Below are 16,741 nucleotides of genomic sequence, written 5' to 3'. Positions count from 1 at the left end.
ATACGGAAAAAAGGTATATGTTTTCTTAATATAACTAATTTCAACTTTATTCATAAACAGTTTTCGGTAAATAATAAGCAATTTTTATTCAACTCCTTTCATTTGCTTAAGCGTGACTCAGTAACAAACATTTAAAATACGAGCATCGTTATACATTTTGTAATTTATAATATGGAAAAAATTACTTATTAATTAATATATCACACACAACTTTCAAATAGATGCATTGCAATATGATTATGTTCGCGGTTTATGAAATATGAACTGCATTATTGCAATTGACATTGTAATTTTACATAATAAGCAAAATTATTAAGCAATATAGGCATCGCGCTATGGGCGTGGTTGACGATAAAATTGCTTTTATTTCATTATTAATAAGAGCAAGGAAAGTAACCCAAATTTTAATTAATTGACTTCATGTACGAGTTATGACGATGCAAATATATATTACAATTATCCAGTTGTGACCACGCTGCGTTTGAACTTATAATTTAAGAAACAAAGATTTTTTAAAAAAAATTACGTGACCTAGTCTAAAATTCTGCATTATAAATAATATATACCTACGCTCTATTCTTATTTCATGATGATAATGTTTATAGATTAATGAATAATTTAAGTACCTACCTATATCTATAAATCAAATTAGTTATATTGTACTTCTATTTTTCAGCTTCTTCTCAAAGGTTCAAAGACTTAAAAACCGTAAAAAAGGTACGAACTATTGAAAAATATATATGGTCTATCAGTACAAATATAAACTTACCTGGTAAGAACAGGCATAATACATATACAGTCATAATACAGGCATAATACCCGTATCAGTTATTTCTTTTTAAATGAAATTACATTTTATTTCTTATTGAACTATATAATGTTGACTTGTCAAAAGTAAGATTGCTAAGATTTCTACACATGTATTTGTATATATCCGAACAAAACAATTTAAATTTTCAATTTTAAGAATGTAAATATTACATAACATGCGAACAAAACATTGAGATCAGTAAATCACAACATATATGGGAAGTTGTGTATTTTTTATGTATGTGTAATGATGTATCACTCACCAGCAAAAAAAATGCCGTGTAAATCCGGAAATTTACCCAGTGACTGTTTTAGATTAAAATTGTGTATTTATATAAGAAATTATTTTGAATAACACCTTATCTCACTCAACCGAAACCTACCCGGGTTATGGTATTTTTTCGGCATAAATGAGTACCAGTTGAGTTTCATGCCTGAGTTTCTTCTTTTGTTTAGACGGTAGGTTACAATCATACAATCAAAATTATGTTTTTACGACACATATCGTATACGTAGATAAGTGTCTCACAGAAGCCAAAAATTATATATTTTTGTTATTATTTAATACGCAACTTGCGTCATAACTTTATTAATTATTGTAGTAATTCTATTCGTTTGTACCGAAATTATATCTTTTTCTATTATGTATTAGATTCCCATCGTTGTCATGTTCCCATGTTGTTGTATTATCTGCATTATTTTTTCTCTCCAAATTTTTATCTTAATAAATTTTATATTAATAATTAATTTAACATTACTGGTAAATACCTAAAATTGAAAACTCGCTTATCATGTATATTAAGGTATAATTAATATAATACATCATTGCAATTTGGTGATTTCTTTTATATTATATTAGTAATAGAATATTTTTTCGTCGTATACGCATATAGTTAACGTAATTACACATGTGAATAAATATTTCTTATGGTTTCTGGCTTTTTGACCTGAACATCTGTGAATGGACCACAAAAGAATAAAGCGACGGGTCGCAAACGACTATAAGGGTAGGGTATAATATGTCGAACAGCTGGCCATCAGATGAAGGCCAACTACAAGACATATCATCATTGAGTTTTTTTATTTAGTGTGTAAGCAAAGGTGCTTTAAAACATGTTTTTAAACACTGTTGTGCATCTGTAGCTAAATGTAATTCCACAGATTAAAAAGTACTTCAACTAGTTTGGGAGAAGGGAGAGTATAATCCATATTAATCTACACGCATAATAAAGTTATAACATACATAAACTTAAAGTAATGATTATTACGATTTTTCTCTGCGTGTTTGTAGGTCTAATCTCAGAAACGGCTTTACAGACTTGAATACGATTGCTAATCTGGTAGTAACATAAATGTATAGAAAATTATTTAGTTTTGTTTTAAATAGAGTAAGTGAGTAATAAATGTGGATGTCTGTTCTTACGTTCATTTTATATCTCTTTGCACCTTAACATTAAACATAATTAAAAGTACCTATATACTTACTATAAGATGTAGTATCATTATCATCTATAGGTACGACTTTTGACAAGGAGGATGGAAGCTACGCTTTATCCTAGTCAATTAGTTTGTTCGTCTAACACACGAAATGAAGGGCCCAAAATGTTGTCCAACTATACCGAAATTATAAAATATATTTTAAGTATACATGTATTAATATAACTAATATATAGCTTAACATAGCTATATTATTATTTGAACAAATATTTTTAGTTCACTGTACTAGGAGGTAGGTATATCCTACCTCCTACCTACCTACCTAGTAAGGTACCTGAAGATTTTAAATTAAATAATTAAGTAAACAATTGTTCACTTTATCATGCTAGAAGAGCTTTAGTTTAAACGTAAATTTATTTTGATACATAGTTTTTTTTTATTATTAATTACATATAATAAAAAATACAAATTTTAATCGTAAGAAAATTAATAGTCAATATACAGTTTAAGCGAAATGACTTTCAGAACAGGCGAACACATCGTGTAAGACAGAAAAAAAACAACTGAAGTAATAAATTCCTTTTAGAAGTCAATTGAAAATTAACCTCGTTAAAATAATGCTTTAAACATAACAGCGCATCGCCGCCCAACGTCTGCCGTCAGCGAGTTTCTACAAAAAAGTGTTAGGTAAACACGAATTTTAGAGGTGGTGTGACCATCGTACGATACTGCCTTGCGCTGAATGTATTCCAACAAGCGAACACAGTGCCGTAATTATAAGAGCAGTGTTACAACTCAATGTCAGGGTTCCACTGCCCGCTGCGAACTTATTTATAGACTTCCGAATTTTAATCGGCTCCCAACTCGTTTTGATTTTTATATCCTGCTACCGAATGCCAATTTCACTTTCCTTTTAATTTAATCAGATATGTATATTTAATAATTACATACTCCTTTCGAATAATTTATTAAACTCTTATTTAATTAATGTCACATTTAAAGTTTTACATTCATGAAATCCATACATGAGTTAAGATAAGTAATTAATAAGGCATGAAAATTTTACCTGTTGACGGTAAAATACATTTAGTAAAATTTATATTTACTTTAGTATCGGATTAGCAAAACCGTAGTTTATATTAATTTACAACAGACACAGTGACAGCTGTGTACTTGGAGCGAGTACATGCCCCTATTCCGTGTCTAGTCTACAGAAATCGAGTTTGGATGCACTGCAGCGTTGCCGGCTGTGAACGCCGGCTGTCAGTTCGCAAATACCCATCGGGTAGGTACCACGCCACTCACACACACTGACCGTGGCGTGAGGACTTAAAAAAATAATAAAAAAAAACTGCCAGTGCATAAAGTGACAGTGCCACAGTGAGAAGAAAATTGTGAACAGGGAAATTAGATCAGAACTAGTTTTTCATATTCGACCGACAGCGAATCAAAGTTACGATCCGACAGTTTTTAATTTCTGACGATTTGCACAATTTTACCGGTAAGTTTTAACGTTTCACTATTAATGTTATTATATTGTTTCTTTTTAAATAGTTCACTATGAATAATATTTAAAAAGGATCTGTGAATTTAAACTGCTGATGTCGGAGGTAGGTGATAAAGTTTAATCTTTCACTTATACGTTACTTATACCTGTATATGTAAATTAATGACGAATGTAAAATGTTATATACCTTAAACTTTGTCATTGAAGACTTAAACCGTATTTAAACAGGTTTTACAATTACAAATTTAATTGTACATTTAACTTTACTTCTGTAAGCAACCAAGTGCTAATTAGAAGAGAATAGTTTAAAATTTATTTACATATGGATATGGCGGGGTAATATAATGATAATGTAATGGAGGTACCTTATTATTGATCTAACAGATGTAATACTCTTAGATATATAATGTACTATTATTAGAGTATAGAATTGACACACTTACCTGGCAGATAACTTATCGCATAGGTAAATACGTAAGCAAGTATACGACATATTTATAGTAATTGTTGGTACATTATAGCCGTGATATAAGAAATTTTCTTCTTGATACTTGAATTAGAAAAAACAACCTTTTGACGAGACCAGTGAAACTCACTCGATTTCAATCAATTTCCAGCTTACTTTTCTTTTTTATTTCCGTACTTAAATCGGAGTGATCTCGAGAATATTGAATTCTTGTTAAGTAAATAATACCGAAAATTATAGATTTCAATTTTACGGCGTAATCTTTTTAGTTTATAAGATATCACATTCAGTGCCGGTAGTTGAAAACAATAACAAAATTATGTAACAATTAATAATAACAATAGTGCTGTTTAGATAATTATAAATGAGAATAGAAGACTAAGAGAAAAATAAATAAATTGATAGAATTTGTATTTCATGTCAGTTTGTATATTATTGCAATATTAATGTTCAATTTTGTATTAAGGTTAATTATTTATTAATATCAACAAATATACTAATATAATAGTAGTATATCATATCATAGTAGTGAAATATTTCGTTTTTCTGCTTAAAAAGAGTAATATCACTAGCTGTACCCGCAACTTCGTCCGCGCGAAATTTAACTTTCATTTTCTAAAGTAAAAGTGGCCTAAGTTACTCCTTATTACATTTGCTACTTGCCAATAAAAGTCCCGTCCAAATCGGTCCAGCCATTTCAGAGATTATCAAGAGGAACAAACAGACAGACAAAATTGTAAAAAAGGTTATTTTGGTGTATGTACCGTATTTATATTCATATGCATGTAGTAAAAAACGGTTATTTCAATATTACAAACAGATACTCCAATTTTATTTGTATGTATAGATAAAAAAATGAAGATTTCGGACTTTTATGAGTATGATAGTTGAAAATTATATGAAAATGTATTTATATTAAACTAAATAGTCGTATCAAGAAAGTTTATTTGGATTGTTTACTCTAATGATCACATTAGACTATAGTTAACTAAGCACACATTAACGTATTTAGTTAATTATCTGCTTGATTACTTTACAGGAACTTTGTTTTTAATCATAAAATCTAATTGCACGTTCATTTAAACTAGAATCAATTTTCGCCGTAAAATTTATAGAAGGTAATTACTGGTTTCCATAGACAGCTTGGAGGCTTCTCGGGTGCAAGTCGCTATATTACCGTAATAGCGTTATTAGCAGCCAGACTCGATTAACCTGCGACCACCATCACGAAGACACCCTCCTCGGTGGTTTCCTGGTTATAACCACTTGAGTGATGTTAATAATTTGTTCAATCTTTGCTTGGTATGTTTTGAAATACTGTAATTATTTTAAAAGAGTCTAGTTTCTAATACTTGGGTGTTTTCTGCCCTACAGTATATGAGTGATATTTACTTTAGTTTCAGTATATCAGTGATATTTGGTTTGTCTACAAAATAAATGTAGCATTTGCTTTAGAGGTCACTTATTTCTTCTTTTATAATTTACTTTGTAAATGCAGGCATGAAACAAAATAATTATGAATAAATAGATAGTTTATGTAAATGATAAACAATTGATGTCTGTTATATTTGTATTTCAAGCAATGACAGATGTCTGCTAAGTATTGTATTATTATTGTCTCTTTACATGCGACTTCGTCGGCGTCAAATTTGTCTCGATATTGATTTTCGACAATAATTAAATTATTATTATTAAAATTTTGTTAAATTGCCATTTTGCTAAATTCAGCTGTTATTTGACATAAAGCTTCATTATTCAGCATCAGATATTTCTACAGACATGTAATGAGCTCGTACAACTGATAAAATATATTTTTGTTGATATTATGATCTCTTCATTTTTTTTGACATTGGTTTAAATTGGCCAGCAGCACTGTAAGTAGGTCTGTACATACATGATGTAATACATAGTACTTACATAGGCGACATAAATTCTAAATTCTAAAACCAGCTTTATCTATAATACTCTAGCTTACACCGGTGAATTATATCAATCGCGTTATTGATAATATTGATACATGTACTTAATCAAAGTTTTCCGGGTTCAATATTCCAGGATAACAATGGCATTAAAGACGGAATTCGCTGAAATGAATAATTCAAATGATCTTTTATCGGAAGTCTAACCTAACTGGTTGTTGAGGATACTAATGTGAGGTTATTTTAAAGTTAAAAATAGACTACGTAGGGCTCTCGTGTTATCGATATTGATCTACTTATTCGTGAATGATTTTTTTTTAATAAATTATTCACAATTGGATCAATTTGATTTTAACGAAAAGTTATGATGAGTTCAATTCATATAATTACATAATAGATTTACTTACATAACAATTTTAAATAGTTTTATTATATTTCAATACGCTTAGCTAAGATAGCGTTAATGATAATAATCAAATAAGCATATGCCTTGAATATTGTTAGACCAAATGGAATATTGTGTAGTAAATAAAACATAATAAAATGTACCTATCCGATTGCGCTGGTTTTGTACCAAGCCGTCAATTTGAAACATGACTAGATAAAGTCTGTATCAATTCTTACTAAAATACCTATTCAATATGTTGGCGAATAAACATACGAACATAAAAAAGGACGGTTTGAATTACAGAGGTTCTCGAAACGATGACTAGTATTATATTTTAGAAGAATATAATCTTCTAAATATAATACTGCATCAGATAACAAACTTAATATATTATTAGCGCTATTACCGACGAATATCTATTATACTAAATACAAAAATTAAAAACGTATTACACAATTCGTTAGAATATCTCATTACAATATATACATAAATTACACGATTAAAATGATAAAGTCAGCTTTAAAAATTAATCAAATATACTATAACTGCAGTTAATTTCTTCTCATACAGTTACATTTTCTAAATGTTAATAGTGTAAATCTTTTCAGTTACAGTTTCAATAAGCAAAATCTCAAAGAATGTGGGTATGCTGTGTTTACTCGTATATTGATTCTTTTATATGATAAAGTTATGTAAATAAGATTGACGTGCATTTAAAGACACTCCAATGTGATTGATCATTATTTATTCTAAAGGATCGCCCGCCGTCACGAATTGTGTACATTTAAGAAGGATGTGACTAATAGGATATCCCATATTTTTTCTTACTGAGCATCTATGGTATTTTTTCATGGATTTAAATTTATTTCCTTCTTTAACCGTGAAATATTTATTAAACCTGATTACCCTGATTTCTTGACAGAAGCATTAATCCTCTTTCTTGTTTCTCTTATTTCTCAAAACACATCAATGATTTATTTTTGTTTTGTTACAAATCTTTTAATTAAATTAATCGCCATTTTATACGCGGTGAAAGTACTGCCTACTTTCGTCCCCTTCCCCCACTCGTTGCGAAATTATTTGGCTTGTAAATCTGTATCAACATTTGTGCATGCGTCGAATAAAAAATTGGTGTCATTAGGTCTTCACCTGAAATAACATCACGCCACATAAAATGCAACTTGTCAAGTATAATCTTGCTTAGATAGAATTTTTCTATTTTGTCTGATTTGCCTAATGCACTAAATTGCTTGCGTGGTTGTATTGTCTCGACTGGTTGAATATTCCTTTGATGACATCAGTTCGGATGACAATAGATCCGCTGCTTTGATAGAGACATGTAACTATTTAATCATTTCGATTAATTATTCATTGCAATATTGTTTGACGTGACTGCGTAATCACTTTGGTTATATAGATGGCAATTGGCTTAACAACCTGTTATCGATAGTATTAGTTAGTAAACGGATGTACTGCATATTAATACTTGTCGTCGACTATTTATCTTAGCCATTTGTAACATTAAATATTATTTTGAAAATGTGCTAAAACGTAGTATGTACTTGTAAAGTCGTTTCTATAAATAAAATTATCGTTTCTTCGGGTACCGTTAAGCCACAAATACGTTATGAGTTACGATTTGTAGGTGGTTTAGATAATAGTTCTTCCTAATTATACATACTGAATAGGTATTGCATAACTGTTATCAACGTTATATTTGACACATCTCAGTCAATGTGAGTCTAAACACAAATCGAAATTTTGCTTTAGTTTTATCAAAATATCATTAGATTTATTAAACAATAACTGAATTTATTTAACTTTAGTTTAACTTTAGTTCCGTTATTGTATCTTATTATTTTTTTATTTTCTTATGTACTGTATCTCGTGTTTGCATTTTGTTGTATTGATCTATGATTTATCTGAACGAAACGCGTGACTGACTTATTCATTAATAAGCGTAAATAGGCCATATAAGCGTAGGTGCGTCCATAGTATTACTAAATAGGTTAAAGGCCATTATTCCGAATGGGTACCACTGAAGCTATTGTAATTGTGGTTCTATTGTCACACACTGTCTGTACATTAACCTTTATGCTTGACCAGCTCTAATTATGTAATATTTTCTGGCGACTGTGTTATAAAATTTTTGTTCGAAAATGCATATAATTTTGTCGTGGATAAGTTTTGATGGAGTAACTAAAATTAAATAAATAATAACAAAATATCCCTGGGTAATTCACACCATGCACTCCAAAGCTAAACTAAACCTAAATCTAGGACTTTTTTTTATATTAAAGGACAATTTCAAACTTGTTTGAATTCAGACATATACTTACTAGGTATATAATATTCTTATTCTTTTAATTTAATAATATTCAAAATATGAACTGTATTAATTATGACTTTTAGCAAATACTTAATATGATTGTTCATAATAAATTATGTAGATATCTTGGCGCATCTGACAGGGAGGTAGTCGAGTGATTTCAATTGTTTGTTAATTTAAAAATTTCTGCACATGTAGGTACTTACTGTAACTACTTATGGTTTATTAGATATTTGTTCTATGGCATGACGAGTTTGTTTGTAATCTGTTGTTTTGTTTTGTTCTGTTAAAAATAAGTATCTGCGGTTCTGTTCACATTGATGAGTAAAATTACTTTTAATTCTTTATTTGCATTGCATTAAATATTTTAATACTCCAAGCTATATTTTTTGTATGTCTCAATAGTTTTTAATCAAACATTTACTATAAGAAGAGCTAGATATATTAGCACTTGAACAGCCGAGATATCAAGAATTATATACTCGTCATTTTTACATAACTGTTTATTTATATTATTACCTACAGAAGTATCATATATAAATGACAATAAAATTCATCGCGAAAGCGGTAAACAAATTAAATTGGTATTGCCAATTCAGTGTTATCTCTCTAATTGCTCTCTTGAGAAAGGTCTCTAAGTACCACGACATAGTAATAATTCATATGCATTATGATTCTGCAATTCATAATAAGTACTAACAGGAAGTTGATCAACAGCCGCTGATGATTATAAAGTTTTATTGAATGAAATATAAGTAATGATTTAATGACTTAGCCGTGGGAACGTTAAACTAATTAATGGAAGTAAAGACAAATGGGTCAAGAGATAACAGTGGCTAAATATAATAATAGATAACTTATTTGTTCTTCTAAAAATCAACTGTGTTTATATTGGTACTGATATACTCCAATGTCCAACTTATTCTCTCTCTCTGTGTCAATGACGATACTTGACAAAAAAGCTTAATCCGGATGATGGTTGCACCACCATCATTCAAATTCGATTTTTTTGTCGGATTACGATAAAATGCACTCAACAATATGATTTTCCAGAATGTGTTATGTTTACTACAACGGTAGCAGTCTTTGTTGCTGGCGGATTAGCTAGTTGATATGGATTTCTTTTTAAAATATTTATTTTATACTTACGTTATATTTGATTATTATATTTCCTACCCGGAACGGTGGCGGAACTAAAACTATTCCAGGATACTATTACATTTTTTTACCAAGATTCTTCTGCGATCATCATAATGCTTCTTAATACTCTGTCTGTGATTGCTAGTATAAAATAATACTACTAAAAGTTGAGTGACAAAACTTTGCATTATATTTAAAAATCGGCTTCCTTTCCTGTTTAATATTTTCCTATATGCAACAAAATAGCAGTATCTTGAGTCATATTCTAACATTATTAATCGATGTCACACAGGGTCGTATGTAGGTACTTAGATCTTTGAACCTTGTCTGTTTTGTTCACAATTAAATTGTTTCCTGCAACTTGTAGGTATATCTATGATGTTAAATTATACCTTCAATGCATGTCTCTATGATAAACATGTTCTGTATTAGATTCTATTTACTTACGATTAGAATGGTCACATGCATTGACACACGGCCGCTTATCTAACTGATAATATCGGTTCTAACTTATTTATATTGATCTTATTATAATTTATTGTGTCCGCAATAAACACATAGGTTTGTCTTACTTGTCTTGTATTTCGATTATCACAAAATCGTAGTCGTAAATTCGATGCATCAGTTCAATTGGGTCATGCTGTTACCAAATCAATGTGATTCGCTATCGTATGATATGAAATATGAGACTTGAGTCGCGGTTGATATACCTACATTACTCGTTTAAATGAACATTATGGAATACTGCATTTAATTAATTATTAATAAAACAGGCGCGTGACAAATGGCTACACTCTTCCGAACTTCGAGATGAAGTCGAAATAGTTACAGAGATAAGACGAAAACATAGTAAGTTAATTAAATTTTTATATGTTGTTGTACTTTGTGCAGAATAGGATGTACAAAAAACAAAACATAAGAACTTTTAGAATAGACTAAGATTAGACTACAAAGTGCATTATCATTACCAATAGTAGGTATAATTAAGATTATGCTCCATAAATATATCAATCATTTTTTTGTAAATGATGACGGAATGGAGATTCTGTCAGCTCTAACAGAATGTACTGGCGGAATACATGTGAACAATGAACAATTCATTTATAGCTATTGCGGTGGTAATTTCCAATCCAGAAACGATAAGAAATTTCCGATCTATCTTTCCCCTGTAAACATATGCTTATGCAGCATCTTCACTATACATATATATATTAGTACATAATATTATCTCAATATAATTATACACGTTCTGTCGTTGGGTAAACTTTCTCAGGATCCTAACAATGAGTTCTTTGACAGCGGTTTATCGACGTACAAAAAATCTAAACATCGACCAGACACATACTTTCAAAGCCATATTTCATGTTAACTACTTCAATAGCAGTAACGATGTACATTATAGTTTATTTATTATAATATTTAATTGACATTTGGTATTTATGGCTCCAATACCATTGTGTGCTTTATTTCTATTGGTTACTTAATAAAAAGATAACTTAATAGTTCTTTTTATCTAAGTAATTAATGTTGCATTATAATTTACTTTTCTATAAAACTTTTAAATAACTACTTTTTTTTGCTTTAATATTAAAGTTATTACTAGTGCTAAAGTCGTTAGTATAATATTTATATTTAGCTTCCTACTTGATTTTATTTATGTTTGGAAGAAGAGATAGTTTCTAAACAGTTTCTATTGATATACTCAACCTACCATTTAAATTTTTTTATCTACACCCATTCAAAACACTATTTAACTAGAGAAAGTCTTAAAATCTATTTCTATAAGACTTCTAATACAATAGTTTAGATGCTATAACCAACATATTATTTTGAAACGTTAAAAAAAATATTACTTTCACAAAAGGGGCTATAAATTTCATTGACAAGACTCTTGCGACTATTCGCGAATTTTAATAATTTATCTTGAGGAATAAAGCCTAAATAGCATAAAACCTTTAAGACTTGTTTACTAATTGGCAATACCCAAATTGATTGTCAGTCCAAAATTACGAAGTTGGAAGTTTATTGGGAACCCAAATCTTAAGTTATTTTAGTTACTATTTACAGAACTGTATTTTTACTTATTAAGGACTAAGTTTCTGGGAACCCGTACAGTGTGTTCTAGTGAATAGCCATGATTGGTTAGTCTCTATATAAGGCTAGACTGCATTGCCTTCCGGATTGATTTAGGATTCAGATACCTATGTTGCTATGGCGATGCCGTTAGAAGTGACAAAACATTGCATTTCTTACACAGTAATTGGTGTTATGACAGAGATCTAATATAAAAGAAGTTAAAATAATTTACTACTACTGAAATCTCTTTTTAATATATATTAATAAATGTGAACTTAAGTTTGTTTATTTATAATCTCATAATAAAAGAGCAAACGGCAAATCTGATCATCATAAAACTTGGAATTACATTAGATGAAGTAGAACATGGGCTGTCCTAATCACGCGAGTGAAGTCACGGTTCAAAACAATGAAAGATCTTTCATATCCAGTGTTTAAAATTTTTGTATAAAAATACTTCTGTAATAGGTAGGGTACATATTTTCACTACAATCTTTTCAAATATTTAGTTAATATTATTTACCTTTCAAAGTCGGTATTTTCTTTAGCGGGATAGGAACTACTAGACTATTATTTCTCAAAATAAAGGTATTTTACTTATTGACACTTTTCTGTCTAGAGATAATTTACGGGACAGTTATCCAAATATATTTATTTATAGGGCAACTCATAAGGAATGCTGTTTGAATTGCATTCTTTTTATTAACTCCTACACATGTAATATCATCTAATGATAAAAAAACATTGTTATGTTTTAAATAACAATTTAGATGGTTAAGTTATAATACGTTACGTTAACAACGTTAATTTAGGAAGTTTGTAGTTTATAAATTTTTACGAAGTAAGTATAAAAAAGGCACGCCGCTCTCTGTATGCTTAGATTTTTTTTAATTACGCAACATATTTTCTTGTATATTTTAGCAATATATAGAGTAATTCAAGAGAATAATTTATATGTACATATAATACATGCATAGTATAGTACCCAAAAGCCGAGAATAAACTTGCCAACTTTTCTGTACTGCATAATGCATCCGAAGCCGGGGCGCGTTGGTAGTGGATAATTAAATGAATAATTATGTAATAGTTTGTAAAGATAACGTGAGACGAGTTGATCACCTATATAATTGGGTATAAAATATTCAGTAGTTACAATTATTTTGTGTATGTAAATATTTATTATATTACTCGTTATGATAATTTTGTTTATCTTTTAATCAATTATTTATTTCGATTGTTTAGATTAGATTAATACCTCATTCATTTCTTTGCTAATTGCTATTACGGCTAAATATAATGTTATTTTTTGTAATAATTGTGATTTGCATATTTAGATGTTAAACTCATGTGACAAATTCGATATAACCCATTTTATGAGACAGATCCTCACGCGAATAATTTGTTTATAATAGATGAGTGTATACTCCTAATATCCACTTTAATGAACGCAATTTTTAGGTTCATTAAGTGGATAATTTTTTTTTATAAATGACACTAAAAGCCGTATGCTTGTTTGCCACCTACGTGGTATAAAAACAAGCAATGGATACTGACAAATATTAAATTTGGAACCGAGACGATAACATAACGTTATTATTTGCGTGGAATCTACTAATAAATAACTTTAAACGAAGTTTACTAGTACTGTGCGACGTTAGTTTAAAATTGAAAAAAAATTGACGGTAGTTTTTTAAACTATTTAACATGGCTCTAAACCAGTCCGCCCATGACCATGGCCAGGGCTAGTCGATAAATCGATAGACGGAAATACTTTAGTAACCATAAAATTATTCGTGTTAAGTCCCGATTATATTATCAATGTGTACTAAACATGAAAGTGTAAAAGTAACTATTTTTGTTGTTCATAATGAAATTGAGTCAACAATCTATATATAAAGAGATTTGTACTGACTGATTGATTTATTAGTAAACGGCCTGAACCACTAGGGCTGGAAACTTGAAATTTCAAATATAGATTCCTTTTATTACGTTAACGAGTTTGCGCAGACGAAGTGGCGGTAAACAGATAGTTTATTGTAAGCATGTGTTTTTAAAATAATAAACAGCAGTCGGCTTGTAGAAATCAATTCCTCGTATCGGTTCATAATCACCTAACTCCCAAGTGTAGTTTGTTTATTGATTCTACAATACGCTGAATGCCTTTATGTACGAATTTAATATTAACAGACAAATTCGTACACTAGTAGATATTAGGGAAAATTTTACTACAGTACTACTAAGTTTCACATATTCAAATTATATCATATAACTTAATAATGTCTTTCCAAAAAAAATATATAAAACTACCATTCTACTTAAAAACTACTACCATACTACTACTAAAATTTGTAGGGAACTAACATGAGAGTATCTATGTACCTTACCGTTTGCAAAAACATAAAATATGCAGTTGAAGAGAGAATGGAGAACATTTTTTATATGGGTTTAAAATACTTTATCTCCATTATATTGATTACATAATAATTAAATGCCGTTTTTATAAACTTATTGATGATTGACCGAAAAAAGTTATTCTAAGAATTAACCATAAAAGTAATTATTATCAATATTTTCAAGTGTATATATCTAATACACGATTCATTTTTAATGTTTGATACTTTATACATTATTGAAAATATTGGAAATATGTCTAGTCTGGAATGCGTATTGATAATTCGTTCCGAATTTTATAGTTTGTTAACATTATACGATTATCTTTGGCATCATCTGTATAATGAGAGCTGAGCGCGTCGTGGCCTAGTAGTTTACTGCCCTGACTTATAGGTACAGGATCGTGTATTCAAATCTGGCCACACAATAATGTTGTCAATTTATATTACTAACTGACTATCCGGTAAAAGAAACGTTGATTTGAAATATAATTCTAGAGATGGCAATAGGTTCGCCCCCTGCCAAGGTGGATTCAAATATAGCGAAGAATGGGCATGTCTAGTGCAGCGTTTATCAAAACATCGACCGAGAACTGCGTCTGACTACCCCTTTTGAGATAAAAATGTGGCGGCATATCAGTTACTCTTCATTATAAAAGTGATAATTAATAATATAAGAGTACAAAAGTGAGAGAATATTGAAGACGCGTCTGGAAAAAGACCACACAAATTTCTATAAGAAGTTATCTTATCTTATAAGACTCGTGGCCAGTAGTGAAATGATAATTATATTGGTTTGTCACGATGACGCTGATGATGATGATGACGCTAAAATCAACAATAAATTAATCCGACTCATAGTCTCTTCGAGTAGAGCTTATTTAAGACTGTGACCATTTCATTGTATTGGAATGAAAATGCTAATATACTGCTTTCGATATATATATGCTTTTGTATATATTTGTATTAACAATTTGTTACATTACTTATTAACTATATTTACCTATAGTATATGTATTATATCAGATATCAAGTATTAAGTTCCATGTTGCTAGTATAACGCATATAATTATTTATTATTTATTTCCAATGATACGTTATATCGTCCTTGTATTGATTGTATCACAAATAAAACAAGATTCATTTTCAAGTTTCAATTTAGAAAAATCTATAATATTATAAAGAAGTAAAATTTGTGAGTTTTGTTGTTTGGGCTAATCTCCGACACTAGTGATCCGATTGTGAAATTTCTTTTTGTGTTGGATAGCACATTGATCGGCAAAGGCTATAACAACACGCTACGATAACGATATTCTGAACATTCCGATTATTCGATACCTATGTAAATGGAATTATATGCTCTCATTGGATAATTGCGTGTGGGGTCTGAAATTTGCGACCTAATAATGATACATAAAATTTTCTTAAATTTTTATTTATTTTCTACCTCTTGTAACTACACACTTCTCATAGTGATGCCCCCATCTCTCTAGCCCGTTTTAATAGTACTACGGCGTTTTTCTCTGCAAAACAATTGTCCGCAAAGGAAAATCTGTTTTCCGTGAGCAGTTATTAGAATGAAAGAAAAAAAGAAGTCGCTTGGAGCTAGATCTGGCGAGTAATGCGCATGGTCAAGCAATTCAAACCGTACGTATATTCTTATATTCCCGGCCAACCCTGAGCATAAAGTGGAGCTAGATGTCTCGCAAATAATGAGGAATAGTTTCCGTTGTAAGTTTCACTAAGGACTGGTGTGCTTACGGGCGATCACGACACCCACGCGAGACGTGGGCGAATTGGCCATGCGAATAAATCTAAGTGCACACGACTGGACCCAAGGGCCAGCACTGTAGGGTTGTCTCCTGTTAGTTCGTTTACAGTCTGCGTCTTTGGAAACGACATTCGTCTATGTGGGTTACAGGTAGTCTTATATCCCGACTAATCCATACTAGTATTGTTAATTCAACTATGTCTGTCTGTTGGTTTGTTACCGTTTCATTACATAACTGCAGAACGCACTGTGTCGTGATTCACGGCTAGTAATGTAAATGGAAACATGATTTTATTTGCTTGTTACCGCTTAGCCCTTTAACGGTTAATGCATTTGTATGAATTTTAGTATACACAGAATGTGAGATGAAGGGCATACGCATGTTTATCAATTCACTTGGTCTGGGCATTATGATTTATTTAATAAAATATTAAAATTTTCATATTACAATTATTCATAATGAAACTGACTGACTGAGTAAGTTGCTGGATACGTATACGTATATTAA

The 16,741-nt window shown here is 30.1% G+C and overlaps 1 protein-coding gene across 1 annotated transcript in view; it reads left to right on the top strand.

Moving 5' to 3' along the window:
• Positions 1 to 3,483: 3,483 nt before the first annotated feature.
• The window catches only part of LOC131843411 (protein windpipe), a 56,793-nt gene continuing 43,535 nt past the window's right edge, over positions 3,484 to 16,741 (top strand). Inside the window, exon 1 of the mRNA XM_059192046.1 lies at positions 3,484 to 3,748. The gene's annotated coding sequence lies outside the window, so the exon portion shown is untranslated. The remainder of the gene's footprint in view (positions 3,749 to 16,741) is intronic.

The sequence above is a fragment of the Achroia grisella genome, unplaced genomic scaffold (genome assembly GCF_030625045.1).
Source record: "Achroia grisella isolate CSIRO2021 unplaced genomic scaffold, CSIRO_AGI_Agris_v1 utg308, whole genome shotgun sequence".
Classification (NCBI taxonomy): Eukaryota; Metazoa; Arthropoda; class Insecta; order Lepidoptera; family Pyralidae; genus Achroia; species Achroia grisella.
Note: the sequence above shows the minus strand (reverse complement) of the source record. Positions and strands in the feature narration are given on the sequence as shown.